Raw genomic sequence first — 5,809 nt, 5'->3', positions numbered from 1 at the left:
CATAATAATGATAATAATAATAATAATATTGCAGTATTATTGAGTAGTCTATAGATGCCTTTCAGCATCCAGGAAGATGCTGTGATCCAGCAACATAGTTATCACAAATTTATCTATGATAAATTTTTCTAGGTTATAGCATTCTTAAAATACAGAATATTATTTGCAAGAACAGTTCCATGAAATGTAAATAAAAGATATCTAATAAAAAATACTATCAACTCTTCTTTCCCTAGCACAATACACCAATGATTGTCTAACACCCACAGTCTCTGGGGAGCAAGGGTCTGGATCAACCTTTCCCAATCAGTTATGAAGCTTCAACAGGCATCACTGTAACACTCATGGCCTTTGGGTAGAGGGTCCAAGACAGATTTGAGAGCACAGTCTCCTAATCAACACTTGCTCTTTCCAATCATGATGTTCTGTCAACAATTCCATGTCATGGCCTCTGACAGTGGGCACCAGACAAAGAAGCATATTTTATACCAGACTTTCACTAGAGGCTCCCTGTTCTTCCAAATGAATTCATGGCAATACATGATATACCATATCCTAAGAGAGCTCGCCACAGTGCAGCTCCATAGTCAAAAGTTCCATCCCAGGATCACCCCAGATGTATCCATGGCAATGATGGCTTTTAAGGCATTGCTTACCATGAAGGTGAAAAAGGGGAGGAAGACGATAGAGAGCTTACCCTCAGGGATCTCGGTGCAGATGGCAGCATGAATTGTCATGATTGCTCCCAATGTGCCAACTGTAGGTCCTTATCTTCCTGTGGCAACCTTACACACAGAACTGACAAAATTGGAAGGGACACCTTCAGACATGTGCACGGTCACAAACTGCTCTTGAACCAGAATGTTCATGATGCTGGATGAGAAGTTCCACACAACACATATATTTGTGCCATGTGGAATAAGAAGAAATGACTGAACATCGACAGCCATACTGGAGACCAAAGGATCATAGATGCTGGGTTAAACGTAAAGCATCCGACATGGTCAGAGACAGGCACCACACTCTACATAAGCAGAATACAAGGGCGTCCGCGGCTATGATGCCTGTCACAGTCTTCTGGCCATCACCTAGGCTATTGCACTGTGTGTTATTCTCCTTTCTGAGGTCTACTTCTTCCATATGCTATCCAACTAAATAGCTTGATGACATCAACACAATGCTGCACCTTGGACTTCAGTGGCTCAAACTGCCAAATAGCAGCTGATCCAAACGTGCAGCCTGTGAACACAGTAGTGAAGAAAATGGGCTTCACTGGAGTTCTTATAAGCTAAGGGCAAGGATAAAAGACTGTTTCCTCTAGGGGTGGGATCAAGGCACATCTGTATGTTTGTCCCCATAACACTGTCTGATCTTCAAAGTTTATCCTTCCTCGGTGCCTTTATAAATGTACTTTTTTTTCTGAAGAAATAATTTTATCCTGTAATCATGCTGCTGTACAGCTTGGGTCTCAGGGAGCTCCTGGTAGCCTTCCCCCAAGGAAGGCACAGAAAGCTAAAACGGTCCCAGCCTCACTGTATCCAACCTTGCAATGCCATCTTCCTAACCTCTGGCCCATCTTGGCCTGATCTTCCTAACCCTGCAGAAAGACATTATCATGAATTTGACACAATACAGTGAATTTATTGTGGGTCTCACATGTTTTGCAGAGAACCAAAATTCTTGTTATTAATATCATTTTCTTTCCATAGATAATTTTCTTATAGTAAATAACCTAAAAATTCTATAAAAATACTAAACTAACAAGGTATAAATCATAAACAAAGATGAGATGTGGATTCTTTCAGGCCCTAGGAATGTGGCTTCAACCTTTATGTCTTGATATGGGCTAAAATCAGTCTGCTGATCAACCTTGTGATGTAGCTCTGTGGTATCGCCAGTGCTCTTCCAGGCACAGCGTCCCGGGTTCGATTCCCAACATCTACAAGGTTTTACCTTTTCCCCCTCTGGGTCTCTTTCTACTCTAAAACACATTTCCGTAGAGACCTCCATAGCCTCCTCATGATGATAAAAGAGCTCATCTATGACATGACAAAAATGTTGCTCTATACCTACGAGATAATTCCATGGAGACCTCCATTGTCTGGAGAGTCCAGCCTGGTCATGTCTATAGGAAGGTTTTGATCACAACTTGAGCAACTCGCTGCTCTCAGGCCAGTGGGAGTTTCCTAGTGGGCATGCTTTCTCCGGTTATAGGTAACAAGGGGGAATGACTTCTGCTTAGAGAGAAAGCAAGGGAGGGCTGGGCAGAGCATTCCTACTTACTAAGAAGAGAGAGGGGAAGAGCATTGTGGTTGTCAGGGAAACCTGAGTTCTTTGTGCACACTCTTTTCAATGGCCAACCCAGGGATGTAGCGCAAAATGCATTCTCTGTAGCCAAGCTTATGGGTTTTCAGAGGTGAGCAATTGGATCTTCCTGAGGGTGGGAAGACAGATGCAGGGAACCCGGACCCACTTAGGCTCACTCCCACTTCTGGATTTATGGCCAGTGTGTTGCGTGCAGCAGGAGACGGACTTGGGAACATTACTCTTCCTCGGGGAGAGCTGCTCGGTACTGGGGTGCACTGGAGCCATTGCAGGGGAGCGGAATGAGGAGGGTGAGATAGGACAGAATATACTGTGCACTCTCTGACCCCAGTATTCTCTGTGTGAAACAGCTATGAGAGGTGGTAATTAAGTGGAAAATTCTAAACAGTAGTATAGCATTTTCCTTTATAGATGTGTCAGATGATTTTTTTACATATGCAGCTGGCTAGAAGATTTTATCTTCCTTCACTATTTTGTTGTTGTTGTTGTTCTCTATTGCTTTGTTGTCTTTTGTTCCTTTTTCCTTTTTTTATTAGATATTTTCTTCATTCACCTATAAATACTATCCTGAAAGTCCCCTATACCTTCCCCCCACCCTGCTCCCCAACCCACCCACTCCTCCTTCCTGCCCCTGGCATTCCCTTGTACTGGGGCATATGATCTTTGCAATACCAAGGGCCTCTCCTCCCATTGATGGCCAACTAGGCCATCCTCTGCTACATATAAGAGAGGGATAAGAGGAACAGAGAAAGCCTTCCCGTTGGAGTTAGGGTCCAAGCAAGCAGGAAGTTGCACCAAATGGGTCAGGAAGTAGCTGTGCTGGAGGTAGATGAGGGCAGTCTGAAGCCCTTCATGATAGGAAGGAGAATTCCAGAGTGTCAGAACAGGCAGGCTCAGGTTTTTCACTGGTATCTGAAAAAAAAGAAAGGGGTAAAAAAAAATCCTTTCCCAATCTGATGGTGGCCTTTTTGTCTTGTTGACAGCGTCTTTTGCCTTACAGAAGCTTTGCAGTTTCATGAGGTCCCATTTGTCAATTCTTGATCTTACAGAGCAAGCCATTGCTGTTCTATTTACAATTTTTTCCCCTGTGCCCATATCTTCGAGGCTTTCCCCCCCCTACTTTCTCCTCTATTAATTTCAGTGTCTCTGGTCTTATGTGGAGGTCTTTGATCCACTTAGACTTGAGCTTTGTACAAGGAGATAAGAATGGAACAATTCGCATCCTTCTACATGATAACCGCCAGTTGTGCCAGCACCATTTGTTGAAAATGCTGGGTTTTTTTCCACTGGATGGTTTTAGCTCCCTTGTCGAAGATCAAGTGACCATAGGTGTGTGGGTTCATTTCTGGGTCTTCAATTCTATTCCACTGATCTACCTGTCTGTCACTGTACTAGTACCATGCAGTTTTTATCACAATTGCTCTGTAGTACAGCTTAATGTCAGGCATGGTGATTCAACCAGAGGTTCTTTTATTGTTGAGAATAGTTTTTGCTATTCTAGTTTTTTAATTTTCCAGATGAATTTGCCAATTGCCCCCCTTATTTTTTTTACTTTTTTCTTTTTTATATATTTGGTTTTTTATTGGTATTTATTTCATTTACATTTCCAATGCCATCCCAAAAATCCCCCATACACTCCCCCACCCACTCTCCCAACCACCCACTCCCACTTCTTGGCCCTGGCGTTCCCCTGTACTGAAGCATATAAAGTTTGCACGATCAATGGGCCTCTCTTTCCACTGATGGCCGACTAGGCCATCTTCTGATTCATATGCAGCTAGAGACACAACTCTGGGGTGAGGGGGGTACTGGTTAGTTCATATTGTTTTTCCACCTATAGGGTTGCACACCCCTTCAGCTCCTTGGGTACTTACTTTCTCTAGTTCCTCCATTGGGGGCACTGTGATTCATCTAATAGCTGACTGTGAGCAACCACTACTGTATTTGCAAGGCCCCGGCATAGTCTCACAAGAGACAACTATATCTGGGACCTTTCAGCAAAATCTTGCTAGTGTATGCAATGGTGTCAGCATTTGGAAACTGGTTATGGGATGGATCCCCTGATATGGTAAGTCCCTAGATGGTCCATCCTTTTGTCTCAGCTCCAAACTTTGTCTCTGTTACTCCTTCCATGGGTGTTTTGTCCCCAAATCTAAGAAGGGGCAAAGTGTCCACACTTTGGTCTTCGTTCTTCTTGAGTTTCATGCGTTTAGCAAATTGTATCTTATATCTTGGGTATTCTAAGTTTCTGGGCTAATATCCACTTATCAGTGAGTACATATCATTTGAGTTATTTTGTGATTGGGTTACCTCACACAGGATGAGGAACTCCAGATCCATCCATTTTCCTAGGAATTTTATAAATTCATTCTTTTTAATACCTGAATAGTACTCCATTGTGTAAATGCTCCACATTTTCTGTATCCATTCCTCTGTTGAGGGGCATCTGGGTTCTTTCCAGCTTCTGGCTATTATAAATAAGGCTGCTATGAACATAGTGGAGCATGTGTCCTTCTTACCGGTTGGGACATCTTCTGGATATATACCCAGGAGAGGTATTGCAGGATCCTCTGGTAGTACTATGTCCAATTTTCTGAGTAACCACCAGACTGATTTCCAGAGTGGTTGTACAAGCTTGCATTCCCACTAACAATGGAGGAGTGTTCCTCTTTCTCCACATTCTCGCCAGCATCTGCTGTCACCTGAATTTTTGATCTTAGTCATCCTGAGTGGTGTGAGGTGGAATCTCAGGGTTGTTTTGATTTGCATTTCCCTGATGATTAAGAATGTTGAACATTTTTTCAGGTGCTTCTCAGCCATTCGATATTCCTCAGGTGAGAATTCTTTGTTTAGCTCTGAGCCACATTTTTTTAATGGGGTTATTTGATTTTCAGAAGTCCACCTTCTTAAGTTCTTTATATATATTGGATATTAGTCCCCTATCTGATTTAGGATGGGATCACCAAATGGCATATCTATCTCAGCGAAGAATTGAGTTGGAATTTTGATGGGAATTGCATTGAATCTGTAGATTGCTTTCGGCAGCATAGCCATTTTTACTATATTAATCCTGTCGACCCATGATCATGGGAGATATTTCCATCTTCTGAGATCTTCTTCAATTTCTTTCTTCAGAGACTTGAAGTTCTTGTCATACAGATCTTTCACTTCCTTAGTTACAGTCGCACCACGGTATTTTATATTATTTGTGACTATTTTGAAGGGTGTTGTTTCCCTAATTTCTTTCTCAGCCTGTTTATCCTTTGTGTAGAGAAAGGGGTAATATCCAATATATACAAAGAGCTCATGAATCTGGACTCCAGAAATTCAAATAACCCCATTAAAAATGGGGTTCATAGCTAAACAAAGAATTCTCAACTGGGCAATACCGAATGGCTAAAAAGCACCTGAAAAAAATTTTCAACATCCTTAATAATCAGGGAAATGCAAATCAAAACAACCCTGCGATTCCACCTCAAATCAG

At 42.3% G+C, this 5,809-nt stretch overlaps 1 pseudogene; it reads right to left on the bottom strand.

Annotated features, from left to right (window-relative positions):
• Positions 1–428: 428 nt before the first annotated feature.
• Positions 429–2,123, bottom strand: LOC147004539 (presenilin-associated rhomboid-like protein, mitochondrial pseudogene; annotated as a pseudogene).
• Positions 2,124–5,809: the final 3,686 nt, after the last annotated feature.

Source organism: Mus caroli, unplaced genomic scaffold, assembly GCF_978045245.1.
Source record: "Mus caroli unplaced genomic scaffold, Mus_caroli_1 scaffold_5, whole genome shotgun sequence".
NCBI lineage: Eukaryota > Metazoa > Chordata > Mammalia > Rodentia > Muridae > Mus > Mus caroli.
The sequence above is the reverse complement of the archived record's forward strand: the minus strand, read 5'-3'. Positions and strand labels throughout refer to the sequence as shown.